At 42.5% G+C, this 26,592-nt stretch overlaps 1 pseudogene; it reads right to left on the bottom strand.

The window, feature by feature from the left end:
* Positions 1–5,265: 5,265 nt before the first annotated feature.
* Positions 5,266–8,691, bottom strand: LOC119309646 (annotated as a pseudogene).
* Between the last annotated feature and the right edge of the window lie 17,901 nt (positions 8,692–26,592).

The following is a 26,592-nucleotide window of genomic DNA, read 5'->3' as shown; positions in this document are numbered from 1 at the left end:
TCCTCCACATCTTCGTCATGGGAGGAGGAGGTCTCCGAGTCCCCGACCTTGGTGTCCGAATATCCTTACGATGGAGACCACCTCTAGTCTCCTTGCCCTTCTTCTTGGCCTTATTCTTCGGCACCTGATATGGCGCCGGAACCAGCATCTTCGTCAGTAAGGGGGTGGCCTCGTCCTTGGGCAGCGGAGCTGGACATTTTATCTGCTCCGCCTTCTTGGTACAACCCTAGGGGAATAAGAAAGGTCAATATACCCCTCGGGTTTGCAAATAAAAAGTTATCATAAAACTTACGGGAGTGGCCGGATGTGCGCAGTCATAGCCGCGGTCTTCGGTTATCTCTGGCCACAACTTTTGAGTCTTGAAGAGCAGCTTCCATATGTCTTCATGCGTCGTGCCGAAGAACCGTTGCAGAGTCCGAGGGCCGACCGGATCGAATTCCCACATATATTGAGTCTGGCCTTGACAAGGGAGAATCCGGCAAAAAAGCATCACCTGGATCACGCTGGCGAGGCTGGTGTTCTTGTTTATCACGCCCTTGACGTGGCTCTCCAGCGTCGTCACCTCGTCAGGTGACTCCCAATCTAGGCCCTTATTGAGCCAGGATGTAAGCCGCATCGGGGCCCAGATTTGAACTCGGGAGCGGCGACCCATGTGGCGTCACGGGGTTCTGTGATATAGAACCATCCCTGCTGCCATCCTTTGACGCTCTCCACAAAGGTCCCCTTTGGCCAGTTGACATTGGGGAGTTTCCTCACCATGGCGTCGCCGCACTCTGCATGTTGGCCCTCGACCACCTTAGGCTTCACATTGAAGACCTTGAGCCATAGGTCGAAGTGGGAGGGACGCGGAGGAATGCCTCGCATACGATGATAAACGCCGAAAGGTTGAGGAAAGAATTTGGGGCTAGATCGTGAAAATCTAGCCCATAGTAGAACATGAGACCGCAGACGAAAGGATGAAGGGGAAATCCTAGTCCGCGAAGGAAATGAGGGATGAACACTACCCTTTCTTTGGGCTCCGGAGTGGGAATTACCTGCTTTTTGACAGGGAGCCGATGGACTATGTCCGTGGCTGATAACCCACAAGTATAGGGGATCGCAACAGCTTTCGAGGGTGAAGTACAACCCAAATTTATTGATTCGGCACAAGGGGAGCCAAAGAATATTCTTGAGTATTAGCAGTTGAGTTGTCAATTCAATCACACCTGGATAACTTAGTATCTGCAGCAAAGTATTTAGTAGCAAAGGTGGTATGATAATAAAGGTAAAGGTAGCAACAGTAAAGATAAATATTTTTGGGTTTTTGTAGTAGTTGTAACAGTAGCAACGGGAAAGTAAATAAGCGAAGAACAATATATGAAAAGCTCGTAGGCAATGGATCAGTGATGGATAATTATGCCGGATGCGATTCCTCATGCAATAGTTATAACATAGGGTAATATAGAACTAGCTCCAATTCATCAATGTAATGTAGGCATGTATTCTGTAAATAGTCATACGTGCTTATGGAAAAGAACTTGCATGACATCTTTTGTCCTACCCTCCCGTGGCAGCGGGGTCCTAGTGGAAACTAAGGGATATTAAGGCCTCCTTTTAATTGAGAACCGGACCAAAGCATTAACACATAGTGAATACATGAACTCCTCAAACTATGGTCATCACCGAAAAGTATCCCGATTATTGTCACTTCGGGGTTGTCGGATCATAACACATAATAGGTGACTATAGACTTGAAAGATAGGATCAAGAACACACATATATTCATGAAAACATAATAGGTTCAGATCTGAAATCATGGCACTCGGGCCCTAGTGACAAGCATTAAGCATAGCAAAGTCATAGCAACATCAATCTCAGAACATAGTGGATACTAGGGATCAAACCCTAACAAATCTAACTTGATTACATGGTAAATCTCATCCAATCCATCACCGTCCAGCAAGCCTACGATGGAATTACTCACGCACGGTGGTGAGCATCATGAAATTGGTGATGGAGGATGGTTGATGATGACGACAGCGACGAATCCCCCTCTCCGGAGCCCCGAACGAACTCCAGATCAGCCGTCCCGAGAGAGATTAGGGCTTGGCGGTGGCTCCGTGTCGTAAAACGCGATGAAACTTTCTCTTTGATTTTTTTTCTCCCCGAGACAGAATATATGGAGTTGGAGTTGAGATCGGAGGAGGTCCAGGGGGCCCACGAGATAGGAGGCCGCGCCCTGGGGGGCACCCTCCTGTCTCGTGGACAGGCTGTGGGCCCCCTGGCATTAACTCTTTCGCCAAAAATTCTTATTAATTCCAAAAAGTGCCTCCATGGATTTCCAGGACATTCCGAGAACTTTTATTTTCTACACATAAAACAACATCATGACAGTTCTGCTGAAAACATCGTCAGTCCGGGTTAGTTTCATTCAAATCATGCAAGTTAGAGTCCAAAACAAGGGCAAAAGTGTTTGGAAAAGTAGATACGTTGGAGACGTATCAACTCCTCCAAGCTTAAACCTTTGCTTGTCCTCAAGGAATTCAGTTGATAAACTGGAACTGATAAAGAAAAACTTTTACAAACTTTGTTTGCTCTTGTTGTTGTAAACATGAAAAGCCAGCATTCAAGTTTCAGCAAATATTATGAACTAACCATACTCACAGTAACACATAGGTCTCACAATTACTCACACCAATGGCATAATCAGCTAGCGAGCCATAATAATAAAACTCAGATGACAACACTTTCTTAAAATAATTATAACATGATATAACAAAATGGTATCTCGCTAGCCCTTTCTGAGACCGCAAAACATAAATGCAAAGCACCTTTAAAGATCAAGGACTGACTAAACATTGTAATTCATGATAAAAGAGATACAATCAAGTCATACCCAATATAAACCAATAATAATACATGCAAATGACAGTGTGCTCTCCAGCAGGTGCTTTTAATAAGAAGGGTGATGACTCAACATAAAAGTAAATAGATAGGCCCTTCGCAGAGGGAAACGGGGATTTGTAGAGGTGTGAGAGCTCGATTTTAAAATAGAGATTGAATAACATTTTGAGCGGCATACTTTCGCTGTCAACGCAACACCTATGAGATGGCTGTATCTTCCATATTACATGCATTATAGGCAGTTCCCAAACAGAATGGTAAAGGTTTATACTCCCCCAACCACCAACAAGCATCAATCCATGGCTTGCTCGAAACAACGAGTGCCTCCAACATACAACAGCCCTGGGGGAGTTTTGTTTAATTATTTTGATTTGCTTTAATCTTTTTGGATCATGGGACTGGGCATCCCAGTTACCGGCCCCTTCTCGTGAATGATGAGCGGAGTCCACTCCTCTGAGAATAACCCACCTAGCATGGAAGATATAGGCAGCCCTAGTTGTAACATGAGCTGCTCGAGCATACAAAATAGAATTTCATTTGAAGGTTTGGAGTTTGGCACATACAAATTTATTTGGAACGGCAGGTAGATACCGCATATAGGAAGGTATAGTGGACTCATATGGAATAACTTCGGGGTTTATGGAGTTTGGATGCACAAGCAATATTCCCGTTTAGTATAGGTGAAGGTAGCAAAAGACAGGGAAGCGACCAACTGAGAGAGCAATAACAGTCATGAACATGCATTAAAATTAATCAACACCGAGTGCAAGCATGAGTAGGATATAATCCACCATGAACATAAATATCATGAAGGCTATGTTGATTTGTTTTCAACTACATGTGTGAACATGTGCCAAGTCAAGTCACTCGAATCATTCAAAGGAGGATACCACCCTATCATACCACATCACAACCATTTTAATAGCATGTTGGCACGCAAGGTAAACCATTATAACTCATAGATAATCAAGCATGGCACAAGTAACTATAATCTCTAAATGTCATTGCAAATATGTTTACTTCATAATAGCTGACTTAGGAACAATGAATCATCATATTAAAAAAACAAGAGAGGTCGAGTTCATACCGATTTTTCTCATCCCAATAAGTCCATCATATATCATCATTATTGCCTTCCATTTGCACGAACGAACGATGTGTATAATAATAAAAGTGCACGTGCATTGGACTAAGCTGGAATCTGCAAGCATTCAACTCAAGAGAGAAGACAATTAATATGGGCTCTAAATTAAATAAACAATCATGCATATAAGAGTCACTAAGCATTTTCAATATGGTCTTCTCGACCCCCAAAGGAAAGAAAAGAAAATAAAACTATTTACACAGGAAACCTCCCAACAAGTAAAAAGAACTAGAAATTTTTTGGGGTTTTCATTTTAATCCTGCTACAGGCAAGGAAATTAAACTAACTAATTTTTTTGGTTTTTCTCAAGGTTTATCAAACACACAAGAAGAAAACTAGAAAAAGAAATTTAAACTAACATGGATAACACAATGAAAGAGTATGAGCACCGACGCCCAGTGTGTGAACATGAATGTGAAGTCGGTGAGGAATACGTACTCCCCCAAGCTTAGGCTTTTGGCCTAAGTTGGTTTAATACCAAGGACCGCAGCTACTCTCCCCAGTGTAATGAGAGGTGTAATCAGGATACCACTGGCTGGTCATCTCCGGCTCCCACTGGACAGATGATGCACGATAAGGGTCCAGCTCAGGTTCCGGCTCACGTTCAGGTTCTGGAGTAAAAGCTTGGGCTCGATGATTGTTCACCGCCTTCGGTGTGACGAGAAAATTTTCTACAAGCAAATCAAACAACAAAGGCGCATGCAAAATAATAATCTCAAAGTGTTTCTTATTGAATCTAAGTTTATACAAAAGCATCCTATCTTCGTTGTCAACAATAAACTTGTGTGCTACCATGCTCTTGTAATCTAAAACTAGATGACCCGTTGCGCCGATGGCGCAAGGGACGAGAGTAAGGCAAGTATGGAAAGAGTGAACATAAATATATTTAAGGGCAGATTAGTACACATGGATCATTCATGATACATAGCGTTCTAAGACTGCAGTTTTACAATGAAAGAAATAGTAGTAACACCAGACCTAAGTAAAGCCACTCTGTACGTATCAGCCATATCCTGCTAAATTGCGTAGATAATTTTGCTGCTTCATCCTCTTAACGATATACATACAACACTCTTTTGTTTAAAAAACAAAAACAAAATGGCATAGATATCCTTCTCTGAAGCTCAAATATATGAGTAATATTAATGGAGAGCACATTCACCTGCCGAAAGGTATATATTCACTTATATCAAATATCTAACGGAATGAAAATACCAGCCTACTTTACATTCTACCTCTCGAAGGCGAAACAAAACATAATAAATTATATAACCGAAAAATCATTCTTTTCAAGGTCCTGCTGAATAGTTAAAGGAGGCAATGCAAGGGAAAACAATGAAGGATCAGGGGATTACTGGGTTGATACAGTATCCAAGTGTTAACATACATGGTGGAAGTTCAAGCATGAGCTCACTCTTATTTTACCAAATAGAAAAGGTTTCACTTATAGAATGAAGAACCGATGCAAGAAAGTAAACGGTTGTGCAGAGTACCATTGTTTCGATTTCCATAGTGAATTTCCATACAAAAAGAATTCTTCAGCTTAATTGTATCTTTAGGACAAAACAACTCAGCCAAATAGTACGTAATACATCAGCCAAGCTCGCATTTTCTGCACATAGAAATAACAGAAGTGTGTCAATCAAGTTACCTTCTACAGAAATGATTGTGTATTAACATCCACAAATAATCAAGAGAAAACAGGTCGCATATCCATCAAATTAAATTTCTTGCACAAAGTAGAAAAATGCCCTAAAACATGACCATGCTTTCTAGTACTCGCTGCCTAGAATTGACATGATCTAAATTAGAATTGTCGACAATTAATATATAAATTATAAGGTATAGTAGATGAAGCTAGAATTGGGCAATAATCACACTATTTGTTTGTAGGAAATCTGAACAGAATATTTGAATCATAATCTTTGAACATAAACTTGGGACAAACCAATGATATTAAAGCGAAGGCATTGGAATCAAATATGAACCAAGCAGTGAACATTTATTCAAGCTAAAGGGTACCGTATACCTTTTCACACACTGTGATTAACATTCTTCCTACTAATCTTTCGTACACCCAGTGTCGTGTTCCTCGTGTCCTGATCCTAACTGCCACATCATGCACCATTGTACACTAAATGTTGTGCTCCTCATCTCCTGCTCCTCTTCAATTTCAACATTAGTAACAAGATCAGCAAGTAAGGAAAAATGAGTTACATTAGAATTAGAAAACTCATAACTTCCTGAACATTTTTGCTAGATCCGTACTGTGGTAGAAAAGTTGCAGAAGAAGTCGGGCTCACCTTTCTTGGCAGGGTCTGAGTACTCCATGGCCAGCATACCACAAGTTCTGCAAGCAAGCAGAACCAATACAATCTGCCCTATCTTCAATTTCAGATTTGCAGTCACCGGGAACTGTTTAGTCCAAAATCTGGTCTTTAGAGAACAGAGGAATGTCTATACAAAAAATAAATAGGTACAAACAAATAAGCAAAAAGGATTATCCTTGGAGCTTACCCTGCTACTTGCACTCCTCCACGGCCTGCTCCTTCTCCATAAGGTGCAATTAGTCAGGTGGATCTCAAACAATGTTCATTCAATTATTATTATCCTCACCTCCTAAATAACCTGAGATTGAAGTAAGAAAATGGGATGAATTCACCTTTGATCTGCAGTAGCACATTTAGGAATACCCAATTTCTTCTTCCATCATGCAAGTACCCAGGACAAAAACACGTCCAGCTCATTGGTGAGCAGCCTTATCAAAGCTCCTACAAATAGGAAAACGATGATTTCAGGAGGAGGAACTGACACCAATAACTATCAGGCATAGCTCAATGTATGAAGTTAATACCATTTGCACATTTGGTACTGACAACAGGCCTAGCGATAAACAAAAGATGCGGTAGTATATGAAGTCAGGTAAGTGTACACTCAAATACACCGCTACATGAAAACAAAAGACTACAAAGCACGCATTTTAGTGAACATGTTTCAGTTTTCTTTTCCTATCCGTGTTCGAAAAGGATAAAAGAGAACATAAGCAAACCTAAAAATAACCTCACGACAAAATAAAATATACAATTCATGTCTCATATAGTCTTATACGACAGGGAAGAAAATCAAGTTACCAAATGCTAATCTATGGGTAAAATCATCATGAAGAATTCTGTAGGGTCGAGAGCCCCATAAATAGAAGCAAATATCTACTTCATGGATTCTTGTTATGATTGACTGGAACTAATGTTTTGACAGGATATTCCTTGTTTCTTTATACTTTTATTCACCTCAGGGATTCTTATTAATCTCGAAATCATCTTGTTATGACTGACTGGAACTAACATTCTGAAGAATGAAATCACGTGGCTTACATAGACCAATCCTCCCCTGCCAGCCTTCTGGGATTTTCATCAAACACCTTGTAGGCGTAGAGAACAAATTCTACACAAGCAAAGATCAGAAGTTCAGAGAAGGAGCAGGGCATTGAAAGGAGGAAAGAAATTAGGAAGAGGACAAGAGTGTGTGCACCTGCTTAGCCAAATACGGCGAGGTTGGGCGGACAGTCTGCACCGTCTATTTATGCTGTAGGTAAGACACCAGCTTCCAAATGTATCAGCTGAGCAAACGCAAAGGGGCAAGGAAATTAAACAGGGGAAAAATCATCACCATGTTGACGACTTCTTGGCTGGAGAGGAACTCGAACACGCCATCGCTTGTGACGACGAAGAAGAGGTGGGCCGGGGTGATCTCCACGGCGTTCACCTCAGGGTCGACCCCGACGCCCTCGGCGGCGAGGTCGCCGAGAATGTGCGTGAAGGTCGTGCCCGGGTAGAGCCCATCGCGGGCCGGGCCCAGACGCGAGGCGGGGTACCCCTCGTAGGCGAGCTAGCCCTCGGCCTCGGGGTCGTGGACGCCCTCCACCTGCTCGACGGACATGACGCGCGCACGCTCGTCGGCGCGGAACGGTGCCTGGTCCCACGACAGCTCGTCGGCGGCGACGCGGCCGTCGCGCCAGACCCCGGCCATGGCGCGCGAGTCCCCGACGTTGGCCACATGGAGCGCGCCGCCGGCCATGAGCGCCGCGACGGCGGTGGCCCCGCTCATGGAGTCGTCCACGGCCGCCGCCGCGTGCATCTCCTCGTTGACCCCGACCATAGCCACCCGGAACACCGCCGCGGGGTCCGACGCGAGGAGGCGGCATCCTCGGCCGCGAGGAGGAGGAGGAGGCGGGGGAGCCCGTCCGACGCGCACCCGGAGCTGGCGGCTCCGCAGGCGTCGTGGCCGTCGAAGACCGCGAAGAGGTGGAGATCGGGGACGCCCGCGAAGCGCATGACCACGAGGTACGCATCCTGCGACGCCTGGCCCGGTGAGTCCGGGTAGTGGCCGTCCACCGTCAGCGTGGCGTACTACAGCGCCAGGCCCGCGCCCAGCACCACGGCGCGGCCGGGGGTGGAGCCGCCGCGGCCGCCGGGCACGCCACCGCCTTCCCGCCGCCCTCCGCCGTCGCCCCGCGGCAGGCAGCACTTGCCGTGCGCGCACCCCATGGACTGCGTGCGCCCTCCACCAGCACCCCCCGGGATGCAGCCGCCCTCCTCCTTCTTCCCAGCAGCTCCACTGCACCACGACGGCACTGATTCCCGTCCTTGTCGCCTGCCGATGGGCATCGGACGATGAAGAGAAGGAAGGCGCAGGCAGAGGGGAGAAGTGAACCGGGAGCCGAGGCAGGAGCGAGAGAAGAGCAGACGAGGAGAGGACGACCCGGTCAGCAGCAGTAATAGCAGGCGCTGTAACTCTTAGGCTCACCGCAAGAGGCAACCGACAGATGGGACCAAGAGTGAGCAGGGACCACCAGCAGCTGCACGAAGCAAACGATCCCGCGTAGCTACACGAAAAGGGCGAAGCCCCTCTTTACCCAACGAGCCAAAGCGGGTTGCCCATGCCAGCAAGCAGCACCAGAAGCAGCACGCAACCACGAGGCCGATACATGGGCCCGACGCGCCTGAAGCAGAGGGGCCGTAGCTGGGCGCAAGAGAAAACGGTAAAAAATGTCCATCCAACCCATGATCGCCTCCACGATCGCCTGCCAACCCACGATCCGCGCTGAGCTTCTTTCCACACGGACATAGGCACCCAAACATGGTGCCACTGCGAGACAGGCCCGCGCGCAAGCCTGGCCCAACCATCATCCACTCTAGACGGAGAAAGCAGCGTACAGAAATACGGACGACCCGATTTTTACCACCACAATTGAAAGTACACTGGGGCTGGACAGCGAGGCAGATCGTGCGGGAGAGGTGGATTTGAAACTGCGATGGCTCTCATTAGGCGGGTTGCGTAGTTAGAGTTATATATTCAATGTGAGGAAGCAATATTGTCTCCTTTTCTTCATGATGCCTAATGGGCATCTGAAAATGTCTAGCAAGACGTGCAACATAGATACCTTCAAATATGAGGCCTTTTGTACGATTCAGGCCTAGCCGTTTAGCAACGACGGCATTCGTATTAAAAGTATTGTCTCCTAGCAAAGCATGTTGAAGAATAATAATATCTGGAACGCTCAAATTTTCACTATTTTCACGACCAATCAAGCATCTACTAGCAAATATTGTAAAGTAGCGTAAAACAGGAAAGTGTATGCTAGAGATTTTTGCCTCGGAACCCTTCTTTGGCTCCTCTACAACAATAGTATTAACAAAGCCACCCACATCTTCACGATGGGGTTCACCTAATTCTCCCTCATAAGGTATCCTACATACCGCGCAAAAATGACGTAAAGTCATTTCTTTGAATTCATCATATAAATGAAATGATACTGCAGGCGATGACTTCTTAGGATAAAAATAAAAGTTTCGTACGAAACTATTGGTAAGTAAGAGATACTGATCGATTCGGTCGTTGATGAAACCGGTGAGGCCTGCAGTCTTGATTAAAGCATAAAAGTCTTCATGAATTCTGGCTTCTTTCAAGAAATCCTCGCATGGTCATTCACACGATCGTACTTCCGCTAAGCGAGGAAGATTATACTTGGCTTTTTCCTTCTCTTTGGCTTGTTTTTCCTCAGAGCTTTGGCTAGAAGAGCCTTTAAAAAGCCTCCTTAACATTTTCTGAAATTTTCTGAAATTTTAGTAACTTCAAAATAAAAGTGGATAAAACTAAACAAGATTGATAGCAACTACTCCTACAAGTGCCTAGAGCCTATATCATGCATTGGAATTGCTTGGGACCTTAAAAATTTAACATGCAAGCTCAAGAACATGGTCACCTAAGCAGCAAAAATTTACAATGAATAAAGCACTAGAATAAAAACTAATTGGACCAACGGAGGATTCACCTACCAAGCAACAATCTCCCAAAGCAGTTTTGTGAATGGAGCTTTGAGCTAAGAGATCGAAAATCGCAGCAAAACGAGCTAGAACTCGTGCTTGAGCTGGATGGGGATTTTTTTGGGTAGAAGATGGAGTGTGTGGGTGCTGGCATAAGTGGAGGGGAGCCACCAGGGCCCACGAGACACGGGAGCGCGCCCTACAGGGGGGGCGCGCCCTCCTCTCTCGTGGCCTAGTGCTTGCCCCTCCTGCAGTGTTTTCAGTGCCTAAAATCCTCAAATATTTCAGAAAAAATCATACTAAATTTGCAGGGCATTTGGAGCACTTTTCTTTTTGGACTATTTTTAATGCACGGATAATTCAGAAAACAGACGGATAATATTATTTTTGCTTTATTTAATCTAAATAACAGAAAGTAAAAAGAGGGTACATAAGGTTGTGCCTTCTAGTTTCATCCATCTCGTGATCATCAAAATGAACCCGCTAACAAGGTTGATCAAGTCTTGTTAACAAACTCATTCCGAATAACACGGAACCGGAGAAATTTCGAATAACACTAAGTTACCTCAAAGGGGATATGAAAATCCCCAACAATAAGAATATCATACTTTTTCTTGACAGTAGGGAGAGGAAATTCAAAATCTCCAAAAATGATAGTTGGAACTTTTTCAATAGAATTGATGCTATGAACTTGAGATTGTTTCCTCGGAAAGTGTACCATATGCTCATTGCCGTTAACATGAAAAGTGACATTGCCTTTGTTGCAATCAATAACAACCCCTGCAGTATTAAGAAAAGGTCTACCAAGGATAATAGACATACTATCGTCCTCGGAAATATCAAGAATAACAAAGTCTGTTAAGATAGTGACATTTGCAACCACAACAAGCACATCCTCACAAATACCGACAGGTATAGCAGTTGATTTATCAGCCATTTGCAAAGATATTTCAATAGGTGTCAACTTATTCAATTCAAGTCTACGATATAAAAAGAGAGGCATAACACTAACACCGGCTCCAAGATCACATAAAGCAGTTCTGACATAATTTCTTTTAATGGAGCATGGTATAGTTGGAACACCCGGATCTCCAAGTTTCTTTGGTATTCCACCCTTAAAAGTGTAATTAGCAAGCACGGTGGAAATTTCAGCTTCCGGTATCTTTCTTTTATTTGTGATGATATCCTTCATATACTTAGCATAAGGATTTACTTTAAGCATATCAGTTAAGCGCATACGTAAGAAAATAGGTCTAATCATTTCAGCAAAGCGCTCAAAATCCTCATCATCCTTTGACTTGGATGGTTTAGGAGGAAAGGGCATGGGTTTCTGAACCCATGGTTCTCTTTCTTTACCGTGCTTCCTAGCAACAAAATCTCTCTTATCATAGCGTTGATTCTTTGATTGTGGGTTATCAAGATCAACAGCAGGTTCAATCTCTACATCATTATCTTTGCTAGGTTGAGCATCAACATGAACATTATCATTAACATTATCACTAGGTTCATGTTCATCACCTAATTGTGTTTCAGCATCAGAGATAGAAATATCATTGGGATTCTCGGGTGTGTCTACAGTAGGTTCACTAGAAGCATGCAAGGTTCTATCGTCTTTCTTTTTCTTCTTTTTAGAAGAACTAGGTGCCTCTAAATTATTTCTCTGAGAATCTTGCTCGATTCTCTTAGGATGGCCTTCAGGATACAAAGGTTCCTGAGTCATTCTACCAGTTCTAGTAGCCACTCTAACGGCAAAGTCTTTTTTATTATTCAATTCATCAAGCAAATCATTTTGAGTTTTGAGTACTTGCTCAGCTTGAGTAGCAACCATAGAAGCATATTTGCTAACGCGGTGAAGTTCATCTTTAACTCTAGCCAGATTATCACATACGCGTCCTATCTCGAAAGCATTATTCTTTAACTCTCTACCAACATAGGCATTAAAACTTTCTTGTCTAGCCTTAAAGTCATCAAATTCATCTAAATAAGGGCTATGAAATTTAGTAGAGGGTATTTCAACTTTATCGTATCTATAGAGAGAATTTACCTTTACTACCTGTGTCGGGTTATCAAGACAATGTGGTCCTTCAGGCGGTAAATTAAGACCATGTATTTCTTCAATAGGTGGTAAATTCTTAACATCTTCAACTTTAATACCTTTTTCTTTCATTGATTTCTTTGCCTCTTGCATATCTTCACGACTGAGAAATAAAACACCTCTCCTCTTCGGAGTGGGTTTAGGAATAGGCTCAGGAGTTGGCTCAATTGGTTCAGGAATTACTTCAGGAACTGGCTCGGGAATAGTCCAATTATTTTCATTAGTCAACATATTATTCAATAATATTTCAACTTCGTCGACTGTTCTTTCCCTGAAAACACAACCAGCACAACTATCCAAGTGGTCCTTGGAAGCATCGGTTAGTCCATTATAAAAGATATCAAGTATTTCACTTTTCTTAAGAGGATGATCAGGCAAAGCATTAAGTAACCGGATAAGCCTCCCCCAAGCTTATGGGAGACTCTCTTTTTTGATTTACACAAAATTATATATTTTCTGCAAGGCAGCTTGTTTCTTATGAGCAGGGAAATATTTAGCAGAGAGGTAATAAATCATATCCTGGGGACTACGCACACAACCAGGAGCAAGAGAATTATACCAAGTCTTAGCATCACCCTCTAATGAGAACGGAAATATCTTAAGGATATATAAATAGCGAGACTTCTCATCATGAGTAAATAGGGTGGCTATATCATTCAACTTGGTAAGATGTGCCACAACAGTTTCAGATTCAAGGCCATAAAAAGGATCAGATTCAACTAAAGTAATAATACCAGGATCAACAGAGAATTCATAATCCTTATCAGTAACACAGATAGGTGAAGTAGCAAAAGCAGGATCGGGTTTCATTATATCATTAAGAGACTGCTGCTTCCATTTAGCTAATAATTTCTTAAGATCATTTCTATCATTGCAAGCAAGAATTTCCATAGCAGGTTCTTCATTCATAACATAACCCTTAGGAACAACAGGTAATACATAATCATTGGGGGAACGTCCATCATCACTATCGTCAATAATAGGTTCTTCAATATTTTCATTCCCCCTAACTCTAGCAAGTTGTTCATCAAGAAATTCATCTAATGGCAAAGCAGTATCACGCACAGAAGTAGTTTCATCATGCATAGCACAAGTGGCATCATCAATAACATGCGACATATCAGAATTCATAGCAGTAGCAGATTTAGGTGTCGCAAGCTGACTAATAACGGAAGGAGAATCTAGTGCAGAGCTAGATGGCAGTTCCTTACCTCCCCTCGTAGTTGAGGGCAAAATCTTGGTCTTAGCATCTTTCAAGTTCTTCATAGTGATCAACAGATATAAATCCCAAGTGACTCAGAGAATAGAGCTATGCTCCCCGACAACAGCGCCAGAAATTAGTCTTGATAACCCACAAGTATAGGGGATTGCAACAGCTTTCGAGGGTGAAGTACAACCCAAATTTATTGATTCGACACAAGGGGAGCCAAAGAATATTCTTGAGTATTAGTAGTTGAGTTGTCAATTCAACCACACCTGAATAACTTAGTATCTGCAGCAAAGTATTTAGTAGCAAAGGTGGTATGATAATAAAGGTAAAGGTAGCAACAGTAAAGATAAATGTTTTTGGGTTTTGAGTAAAATTCCTTGATGGTCATCGTACTTGTCTCACTGATTCATTTTAGTCCCTGTACTTAAGAACTTAGTCAATACGGTCACTATATACTCAACTTGATGATTATACGGTCACCACTAAAACCTACAGCTTCGTATTTTTCACTATGTTGACCGGTCAGCTCCCCACCCCCATGCGGGTCCCAGCTGTCAGTGATTAGAAGAAAATAATAAAGAGAAAGATAAATTCTTGGGCGAGTGAGGATTTGAACAAGAGGCTTGACCGCCAGATTCACTCGCGCTAACCACCTAAGCACAACAGACTTGCTGTTTTCTACTGAGCGAATTTCTTTTGTCCTAATACAAACACACGCACGCAGCGCACTTTCTTTTAGGGGTACGGAGCGCACATTTTGTTTTCTTAAATAAATTGCAATGAACAGTATTAATCAAGAGAGTAATTCGGGAATGTTTAATCTCCCGTGCAATGTTCCAACTTCCACGCCACCTGAGCACAACACGCTTTTGTGTTTTCTACTGAGCGCACATTTTTTTAGGGGTAGGCAACGCACATTTTGTTATCTTAAATAAATAGCAATGAATAGTACTCTCTCCATTCTGAATTACTTGTCGCGGATATGGAGGTATCTAGATGTATTTTAGTTCTAAATTCATCCATTTCTACGACCAATAATTTGGAACGGAGGGAGTATTAATCAAGAGAATAATTCGGTTTAACCTCCCGTGCAATGTTCCAACTCCCAAACCAACGGGTACCCATCCCACACAATGACACAAGTCCACACTTCCGGGACTAGTACAACATTTTTCTTCTATGGTTCTTTGTTCTCCTTGCAGCAAATCACTTTGCAAATTCTTCGAAGATGGGTTCATACTCTCTGCCCTCATATATTTAGTATTTTTTCCTCATCATCTATCGCTCTTGTATTATCATTATTAAGATGATTATGTTTATAGTATGCTAAATTGCCAACAAATGAGTGAGGCTTTTTGGCACTCAGGCTCCACATTTTAAAAGATTCAAAAATAAAAATTTAAGGTAAAAAAGGCTGAAAATAAATACACATATATTTGTAGATGTGGTTAAAATTTCATTATGAAATAGTATATTTTTTATGAGCTGTACAAAAAAAATCATGTACAGTACTTTATAGTGAGCGTACACTAGCGTTTAAAAAAGAACATACCCGTGTGTGTGACATGCGTTGCGCGCGTGTGTGTGCCAAATCTTGTTGCACGCGTGTGTTCTTTACACTATATAAAATGAGTGAGGCTTTTGCGCAAAAACGAATATAAATGAGTGAAGCTCTTGTTAATGACAGAATTCTTTGCGCGCACAGGTGGTTGGTGCGTGTTATCCCTCACCTGCAAGTCTCCGGTTCGATTACCCACTTCAGCTATATTTTATCCTTCTCTTTCTTTCTTTCTTTCTTCTATTCACTGACAGGTGGGTCCTGCGTGGGGGTGGAGAGCTGACCGGTCAACGTAGAGAAAATACGAAGCTGTACGTTTAGGCGGTGACCGTATAATCATCAAGATGAGTATATAATGACCGTATTGACTAAGTTCTTGAGTACAGGGATCTAAGTGAACCAGCAAGATAAGTACAGTGACCACCAGTGAATTTTACTCTTGGGTTTTTGTAGTAGTTGTAACAGTAGCAACGAAAAAGTAAATAAGCGAAGAACAATATATGAAAAGCTCGTAGGCAATGGATCAGTGATGGATAATTATGTCGGATGTGATTCCTCATGCAATAGTTATAACATAGGGTGATATAGAACTAGCTCCAATTCATCAATGTAATGTAGGCATGTATTCCGTAAATAGTCATACGTGCTTATGGAAAAGAACTTGCATGACATCTTTTGTCCTACCCTCCCGTGGCAGCGGGGTCCTAGTGGAAACTAAGGGATATTAAGGCCTCCTTTTAATAGAGAACCGGACCAAAGCATTAACACATAGTGAATACATGAACTCCTCAAACTACGGTCATCACCGAGAAGTATCCCGATTATTGTCACTTCGGGGTTGTCGGATCATAACACATAATAGGTGACTATAGACTTGCAAGACAGGATCAAGAACACACATATATTCATGAAAACATAATAGGTTCAGATCTGAAATCATGGCACTCGGGCCCTAGTGACAAGCATTAAGCATAGCAAAGTCATAGCAACATCAATCTCATAACATAGTGGATACTAGGGATCAAACCCTAACAAATCTAACTTGATTACATGGTAAATCTCATCCAACCCATCACCATCCAGCAAGCCTACGATGGAATTACCCACGCACGGCGGTGAGCATCATGAAATTGGTGATGGAGGATGGTTGATGATGACGACGGCGACGAATCCCCCTCTCCGGAGCCCGAACGGACTTCAGATCAGCCCTCCCGAGAGATTAGGGCTTGGCGGCGGCTCCGTGTCGTAAAATGCGATGAAATTTTCTCTCTGATTTTTTTCTCCCCAAGACGGAATATATGGAGTTGGAGTTGAGGTCGGAGGAGGTCCAGGGGGGGCCACGAGATAGGAGGCCGCGCCCTAGGGGGGGCGCCTCCCTGTCTCGTGGACAGGCTGTGGGCCCCCTGGCATTAATTCTTTCACCAAAAATTCTTATTAATTCCAAAAAGTGCCTCTATTGATTTCCAGGACATTCCGAGAACTTTTCTTTTCTACACATAAAACAACATCATGGCAGTTCTGCTGAAAACAGCGTCAGTCCGGGTTAGTTTCATTCAAATCATGCAAGTTAGAGTCCAAAACAAGGGCAAAAGTGTTTGGAAAAGTAGATACGTTGGAGACGTATCAGTGGCCAGATATCCAGCCTCCCGGAGCTCTTTGATGTTCTCCTCTGTAACAGAGGAGGCCATCCACTTGCCCCGCGCTCCAGAGCCAGACATGGCTAGGAGTGCTTGGTGGCGATGGAAAGGATTGTGATTTGGGCGCTGGAGCTCGAATGGCGTATAGTTAGAGGAGGAAGAAGGCGTGGGGTAAAAAGGCGGATCCTTATCTTCTTATAAAGGCAGTGGATGTCAAGCGCCCCCTCACAAGCCTTAAATCTCGCCTATTCCCAACGGGACGTGTGAATGGCACAGTTGGATAACCCAAACCCTCATTATAAAAATCCCGTGATAAGGGGACACGATCTCTTGTTTGACAAGACGTGTCGATGGTCGTGCCTCGAAATACAAAACGAGGCTGTGAAATGGTTCAGAATGCTAACAAGTCAAGGACATAACGCCTCGCCGGAAAAATCGCCTATGGATGTGGCTTATTTCGTTTCGAATATTTTTTGCCCATACAGCTTAAGGATGTAGTTATTTAATAAAGCCGGATACAGATGTTTTGCGTGGAAGACTGTGTTGGAGTATTCGAAGAAGGAACCCGCTTTGCAATGCCGAAGCCAATCTGTGCGCAGGATACATCGTCATTGAAGCCTGGTTCAAGGGCTACTGAGGGAGTCTTGGACTAAGGGGTCCTCGGGCGTCCGGGCTATGTGATATGGGCTGGACTGATGGGCCATGAAGATACAAGATGGAAGGACCTCCCCTGTGTCTGGATAGGACTCTCCTTTGCATGGATGGCGAGCTTGGCGATTCGTATCATGTACCTTTCCTTCTCTGTAACCGACTTTGTATAACCTTAGATCCCTCCGGTGCCTATATAAATCGGAGGGCTTAGTCCATAGGCGAGGGACAATCATACATGCTAGACATCTAGGGTTTAGCCATTATGATCTCGAGGTAGATCAATTCTTGTAAACCTCTATACTCATCATAGTCAATCAAGCAGGAAGTAGGGTATTACCTCCATCAAGAGGGCCCGAACCTGGGTAAACATTGTGTCCCCTGCCTCCTTGTTACCTTTGATCCTTAGACGCACAGTTCGGGACCCCCTACCCGAGATCTGCCAGTTTTGACACTGACAGGGAGGAGGAGGAGGGAGGAGTGAGGGCTTTGGGCGGCTGGGAAGGGAGGAGAGAGGAGGGTAGTGGGAAGAGGGAGTGATAATCCCCAAGTGCAGGAAATCATCGTAGCAATTCCCAAAGATGGAAGTGATAAGTATGGAGTGTCGAACCCACAAGGAGCTAAAGGTAAGATCAATATTCTCTCAAGTCCTATCTGCCACTGATACGACTCTACGTACACCGAACGTTTGTTTCCAACTAGAAACGAGAAATAAAACTATGTTGTGGGTATGAAGAGGATAACTTTGCATGATATCGGAGAGCTAAAATATAAAAATAGGTGTTGTTATCATAAAGTTAGAATATATTACTAAATATTATAAATAGCGAGTGTGGAATAATGATGGGTCGGTGTGCGAAATTATCCTAGGCAATTGTTAACAAGACTGGTAATCACTATTGCAATTTCATATGAGGGAGAGGCATAAGCTAACATACTTTCTCTTCTTGGATCATATGCACTTATGATTGGAACTCTAGCAAGCATCCGCAACTACTAAAGATCATTAAGGTAAAACCCAACCATAACATTAACATATCAAGTCCCCTTTTATCCCATACACAACAACCCCGTCACTCGGGTTTATGCTTCTGTCACTCAAGCAACCCACTATAAGTGAATCATGAACATATTGCAACACCCTACAACGGGAATCCCTCACGCTTGCGTGACATGGAGGGCACAATAGGACAGCACCAAAATAAAACATACAACTCATACCAATCAAGATCATCAATCAACCCAAAGACAAAGGATATCTACTCAAAACATCATAGGATGGCAACACATTATTGGATCATAATATGTGGTATAAAGCACCATGTTCAAGTAGGGATTACAGCAGGGTGCGGGAGAGTACACCGCGTAAAAGAGATGAGGATGGTGATGGTTATGGTGATGTTGATGAAGACGATCACCATGGCGATGATTCCCCTCCCGATGGCACTCCGGCGCCACCGAGAGAGAGAGGAAGAGAGGTTCTCCCCCTTGTGCTTCCTCCTCCATGGCCTTCCCCTGGATGGGGAGAGGTTCTCCCTTTGGTCCTTGGCCTCCATGGTGATGAAGGCCCCTCCGAGATCCTTCCCCATGGCCTCCGGTGATGATGGTCCCCTCCGACAGGGTGCCAGAGAGGGCCTAGATTGATTTCTCGTGGCTACAAAGGCTTGCGGCGGCGGAACTTATGATCTAGGTTGTTTTCTGGAAGTTTGGGTATTTATAGGAGAGATTGGCGTTGAGAACAAGTTAGGGGGCCCCACGGAGAGCCCACGAGGTAGGGGGCGTGCCCTCCACCCTCGTGGGGCCCATGGGACTCCCCTCCAGTAACTCTTTGTTCCAGTATTTTTTATATTTTCCAGAAAAATTCTCCGTTGATTTTCAGCGCATTCCGAGAACTTTTACTTTTGCACAAAAACAACACCACGGTAGTTCTACTGAAAACAACATCAGTCCGGGTTAGTTCTAATCAAATCATACCAAAATCATATAAAACTATTGTAAACATGGCATGAATACTTCATAAATTATAGATACGTTGGAGATGTATCAACATCCCCAAGCTTAATTCCTGCTCGTCCTCGAGTAGGTAAATGATAAAAGAAATAATTTATGAAGTGTGAATGCTAGCAAGTGCTTAAGTTTGATCAATGGTAGTTTCAATCACTTTTATAGCATCATTATATGTCATAAAAGTAGCTCAACTCATAAAACTTCTCATGATCAAGTAACAAGTTGTTCACATGTTAAAGTATAGATCATAAACTTTCTTGAAAACTAACAAACCATGCTCTTAGTCATCAAACAATTGTAATTCATCTTATATTCGGGAGGGTCTATGTAAGAGCTTTGATTCAGCAAACTCCACATACTCAACTATCATTCAATCTTTCACAATTGCTAACACTCATGTGATATTTATGGGTTCAAAGTTTGAATCAGATACAGAGAAAGATAGGGGCTTATAGTTTCGCCTCCTAACCTTTTACCTCAAGGGTAATGTCAACAATAATAATTTATGAAAACCTACATCCAAGTAGATATATATATCCAGATCGCTCCAATACAAAGTGCTTGCCAAAGGAAATAGTGTAAAAAGTAAAGGTGTTGATCACCATGACTCTTGTATAAGGATAGAAGATGAAAGTAAAAGATAGGCCCTTCGCAGAGGGAAGCAGAAGTTGTCATGCGCTTTTATGGTGGGATGTATACAATCTTAATGCAAAAGAACGTCACTTTATATTGCCGCTTGTGATAAGGACCTTTATTATGCAGTTCGTCGCTTTTATTTCTTCCATATCGCAAGCTCGTATAAAGCTTATTTTCTTCGCACTAATAGATCATACATATTTAAGGAGCATTTTTTATTGCTTGCATCGATGACAACTTACTTGAAGGATCTTACTCAATCCATAGGTAGGAATGGTGGACTCTCATGGCAAAAATGGGTTAGGGGATGTTTGAAAGCACAAGTAGTATCTCTACTTGGTGCAAAGAATTTGTCTAGCATGATAGGGAAAGGCAAGCTCAACATGTTGGATGATCCAAGACAATATAACGTTTCGAATATAGGAAAACATAACCCATTAAGTTGTCTTCCTTGTCCAACATCAATTTTTTAGCATGTTATATTTTAATGAGTGCTCACAATTACAAAAGATGTCCAAGATAGTATATTTATATGTGAAATCTCTCTTCCTTCAATATTCTTTCATGAATTGTTCAAGTGACCAATACTATGTTTGCTAACTTTCAATAAATTTACCACCTACACTTATTATGCGTGAAGTCATTACTCCCCATGGTATAAGCATATCAAACATATATAAATTCAAATTTATGATATTCAATTCATTCAACCATTTACTCATATGATATACGTGAAGCATGTGAGTAAATGACAAACTACTCCAAAAAGATATAAGTGAAGAACACTGAGTAGTCAAATAATTAACTAGCCATGGGAGGATTCTTTTTCATTCAAGATTTCAGACCCTATGATTTTATTCAAACAGCAAGTAAAATTAAAAATACGCTCCAAGCAAAACACATATCATGTGATGAATAAAAATATAGCTCCGAGTAAGGTATACCGATAGTTTTGAAGACGAAAGAGGGGATGCCTTTCGGGGCATCCCCAAGCTTAGGTGCTTGAGTCTTCCTTGAATATTATCTTGGGGTGCCTTGGGCATCCCCAATCTTAGGGTCTTTCCACTCCTTATTCTCCTCATATCAATATCTCACCCAAAACTTGAAAACTTCAATCACACAAAACTTAATGGAACTTCGTGAGATGGGTTAGTATGATAAAGAGTAAACCATTCACTTTGGTACTGTCAAAGACAAGATTCATAATTGTTTTCACACAATGTCTACTGTACCATATCATTTCTACAATTTATATTGAGAAATATAATCCATAGAAACAAGAAAACAATCAAACTATGCAATGAAAACAGAATCTGTCAGAAACAGAATAGTCTGTAATGATCTGAATAACAACCATACTTATGCTACTCTAAATTTTATGAAATAATTTGGTGGACATGAGCAATTTGTTTATTAATCTTCTGCAAAAATAATAAACTCAAAAGCACTCTTCTATAAAACATGACAACTAGTCTCGTGAGCGCAAAGTTTCTGTTTTTTACAGCAAAATCACATTAACTTTCACCCAAGTCTTTCCAAAGGTCTTACTTGGCACTTTATTGAAACAAAAGCTATAAAACATGATTACTACAGTATCTTAATCATGTGAAAACATAAAAATAGTAAGGGTAAATATTGGGTTGTCTCTCAACAAGCACTTTTCTTTAATGCCTTTTAGCTTGGCATGATGATTTCAATGATGCTCACATAAAGGATAAGAATTGAAACATAAAGAGAGCATCATGAAGAATATGACTAGCACATTTAAGTCTAACACACTTCCTATGCCTAGGTATTTTTTTAGCACACAATTTATGGTAAAAAGAATCAACTAGCATAGGAAGGCAAAATAAGCATAACTTCAAAACTTTGAGCACATAGAGGGGAAACTTGATATTAGTGCAATTCCAACAAGCATATATTCCTCCCTCATAATAATCTTCAGTGGCATCATGAATGAGTTTAACAATACAACCATTACATAAAGCATTCTTTCCATGATCTATAAGCATAGAAATTTTACTACTCTCCACATAAGCAAAATTCTTCTCATTCAGAATAGTGGGAGCAAACTCAACAAAATAACTATCATGTGAGGCACAATCCAATTGAAAATTAAAATGATGATGACAAGTTTCATGGTTAACATATTCCCTTACAGCATACATGTCATCATAGGTAGCAACTTTGTTCACATAATCAATTGGAACCTCTTCCGAAATAGTGGAATCATTACTAACTAAAGTCAAGACCACTCCAAATCCACTTTCATAAATATCACACTGATACGTCTCCGTCGTATCTATAAATTTTGATTGCTTCATGCCAATATTATTCAACTTTTACATTGGTATGATTGTATATTTTATTTATGGTGTTGTCCTACGGTGCCCTTCTTTCTCGCGCAAACGTGAGGGGCCCCTGTTGTAGGGTGTTGCAATATGTTCATGGTTTGCTTATTGTAAGTGTTGCGCGGGTGACAACAACCTAAACGCGGATAAGTGGGTTATGGCGTATGGGAGTAAAGATGATGCAGCCTTCGACAGAAAAACGACGGTGCGAATAATTTTCCCAATCTTTCACGGTACAATATCACATGAACCACGTGGGCTTGCGATCTTATAGATGCAATCACCACAAAAACAACATGCACACCTTGAATAAGAAGTACGTGGACGATCCTCTAAGAATCAGCAGCAAATTAGAGACGGCGCCTCTAATCTCTCGCCAAAAGCACAAAGCAATTCTTAATAAAGCTTCTCAACAGATCACACGAAATAACTCATCGCCAAACGAAGATACCCCGGCTTATAGTTTGTGTTTCCCCAGCCAAAAAAACAATCCCCTGTACACGGCCGAAGCCGGCCCTTTTATATAGGCGACGCACAGCCTAAGCTAAACCGACTATAACCATAAAAGATAGACACGGACTCATCTGTAACAATAAAAATAGATATGGACTCTTTCTCTCTCAAATCTAAACTAATCACAAATTAACTAATTTAAAAATCCGGCAAGTTGATCACAAGATGCCAAAATAACTGTTAGGTACGTATGCCTCTTTTCCCTCTAGTCTGAGCCTTCCCTTTTAGAACGTTCTGATATTGATTTGTCTCACGTTCATGACACGCTTCATCCTGGTTTGATAAATATGTACGCCCCTTCTCTTTAGTAAATGTAGGATTAACTTGCATGGTACCTCGCCACCTTCCTGAATACATTGCGGGCGCAGCTACACCGTAGACAGTGGCCTTAGAACGGCTTCCACATCCTCCTTCGGCTGCAAACACTAGACGCAATACCTGCATCTTCTCTGAACTCCTTGTTGTCATGACTGGCCGACGTAGTGCCGGCACGACGTACTTGTCCTTTCTTTCTTGATTGCTTTTGTAAACACGATTGGTAACGACATCACATCAGGTCGCATCATCCTCCTTCCCTTGAAAGGAAACCATCCTCGGTTTCGATCTATATTTAGTGGTCTTTTTCTTGAATACTTCTATGGTGCACTTTATATCCGCTGCATCTCTGGGAGAAATAGCATAGAACACACCCTTATGCATAAAAGTGTACCTATTGGTTCGTCCATGATGAAGAGCGTTAACATCGTGCTGCCAAGGACGCTCCAAAATAAGATGATAGACATGTAGTGGCATAATATCACATTCCACTTTGTCAAGATAGCCATCAACAGAAAAAGGCACCTTCACCCTGTGTGTTACCTTTACTTTGCCTACATCATTTATCCACTTCATATAGTATGGTTTTGGGTTCTCCCATGTTGGCAACGAAAGAGAATCCACCACATCCTTGCTAATCATGTTGCTAGCACTGCCACCATCAATTATCAGTTTGCAAACTTCTCCCTTGATGGTACATGCAGTTTGAAAAATACTCCGCCGTTGTCCTTGTTCAACAATGGTCTTGTCATCTCGTTGGACCTTATGTGCTAGCAAACTCTCCATATCAGGATCATCTTGAGGATAACATAGTGTGGTATCACCATGACCTCCTTCGATTCCATCCTCTAACTTAGGCATCTCATCTTCAGATTCTGAAATATATTCCGCATCAACAAGTAGAACCCTTCGTTGATTGGAACATTCATGCTTCATGTGTCCACGTCCTCCACACTTGTGGCAAATAATATTACGATGATGAGATGAAGACGCATTAGATGAAACATGAGAAACCTCCTTTGGCGCAGCCGCCACTTTGCTCTGTTCAATGCTTCCCGACTTATAAGAAGGAGTCGGTTTAGCACTAAACCCACCCTCAACAGGAGAAGAACCACGTCGCCCAGTGTTGTAAGTCGGACAATTCTCTGAAACTTGCTTCTCCAATACCCAACGTTCAGCATGCTCCGCTTGATGAAGTAACTCATGAATATCATTATATTGCATTAAATCAACACGGTCACGAATCTTTTCTTCCAACACCTCAAAGAAACGTACCATGGTCGCCTCCGCAGACTCACGCACAGTCGTACGGATCATCAAAACTTGCATCTCTTTGTAGTACTCATCAACTGATTTTGTACCTTGCACCGATGCAGTCTACTATGAAGCTGGCGAGTGTAGTAAGCAGGCACAAAACGTTCCCTCATGATTCGCTTCATGTCAGCCCATGTCGCTGGTCGCTCGTGAGTACGGTTTTTATTATCCCACCATACAAGAGCATACTCTATAAATTACATTGATGCAACACGAACCTTCTTCTCTTCGGAGTAGTTGTGACCATCAAAAATCTGATTTATGCGCATCTCCCACTCCAAATATTTCTCCGGGTCGGCACAACGTCCCGAGAATTCTGGTATGGTTATCTTGATTCGACCCAAGCCATCACCCTCATGGGCTTTGCCGCCATAGTCACGGCCCCGCCCAGCATAGCGGTGAGCCCCAACATCATGCCGTGGTCGGTGATGTAAGCCTCCAAGGGCATCGAAATCCTCAGAAAAATCACCACCATCGTCGTGGTCACGGTCACGACGTCGTCGTGGTGAGCGGGACTGCCGGGGTGCCACATCTCTCGCCTGAAGGCGCTGAACTACTGCAGTGAGCCGATTAAGACTCTCGGTCACCACCTATAAACTATCAGTGCGCTGTCGGTCGCTAGCAGTCAGACGCTCGTTCAACCTGTCCTCGACGCCTACAATATTTGCAGACAATTCCTCAACCCTTGTCCCAAGCTTCTTGTTGGCTCCCTTGATCGACATCAGATGGATACACAAATCATCACTTATCTCCAGATCTTCCGGAAGTTCATCGCCTTCCTCATGATCAGATTTCTCATGCTGCGAGTTCACCATCTTTCAAACAATTGAATCAGATAGTAGGAAAAAAAATTGTACCGTGATCAACCTTGCTCTGAATACCACTTGATGCAACCTTCGACAGAAAAACGACGGCGCGAATAATTTTCCTAATCTTTCACGGTACAATATCACCTGAACCACGTGGCGCTCACGATCTTATAGATGCAATCACCGCAAAATAGCACGCACACCTTGAATAAGAAGTACGTGGACGATCCTCTAAGAATCAGCAGCAAATTAGAGACGGCGCCTCTAATCTCTCGCCAAAAGCACAAAGCAATTCTTAATAAAGCTTCTCAACAAATCACACGAAATAACTCATCGCCAAAGGAAGATACCCCGGCTTATAGTTTCTGTTTCCCCAGCCAAAAAACCAATCCCCTGTACACGGCCGAAGCTGGCCCTTTTATATAGGCGACGCACAACCTAAGCTAAACCGACTATAACCATAAAAGATAGACACGGACTCATGTGTAACAATAAAAATAGATACAGACTCTTTCTCTCTCAAATCTAAACTAATCACAAATTAACTAATTTAAAAATTCGGCAAGCTGATCACAAGATGCCAAAATAACTGGCTAGGTACGCCTCTTTTCCCTCTAGTCTGAGCCTTCCCTTTTAGAACATTCTGATATTGATTTGTCTCACGTTCATGACACGCTTCATCCTGGTTTGATAAATATGTACGCCCCTTCTCTTTAGTAAATGTAGGCTTAACTTGCATGGTACCTCGCCACCTTCCTGAATACATTGCGGGCGCAGCTACACCGTAGACAGTGGCCGTAGAACGGCTTCCACATCCACCTTCTGCTGCAAACACTGGACGCAATACCGACATCTTCTCTGAACTCCTTGTTGTCATGACTGGCCGACGTAGTGCCAGCACGACGTACTTGTCCTTTCTTTCTTGATTGCTTTTGTAAACACGATTGGTAACGACATCACATCGGGTCGCATCAAAAGAGGACTTGATACTTAATGCTGTGGTTGAGTTTCATGACCTTAATGATCTTTAGTTGTTGTGGATGCTTGCTAGAGTTTCAATCATAAGTGCATATGATCCAAGTAGAGATAGTATGTTAGCTCATGCCTCTCCCTCATATAAAATTACAAGAATGATTACCGATACTTGTT

Source organism: Triticum dicoccoides, chromosome 5B, assembly GCF_002162155.2.
Source record: "Triticum dicoccoides isolate Atlit2015 ecotype Zavitan chromosome 5B, WEW_v2.0, whole genome shotgun sequence".
In the NCBI taxonomy this organism is placed as follows: Eukaryota; Viridiplantae; Streptophyta; class Magnoliopsida; order Poales; family Poaceae; genus Triticum; species Triticum dicoccoides.
Note: the sequence above shows the minus strand (reverse complement) of the source record. Positions and strands in the feature narration are given on the sequence as shown.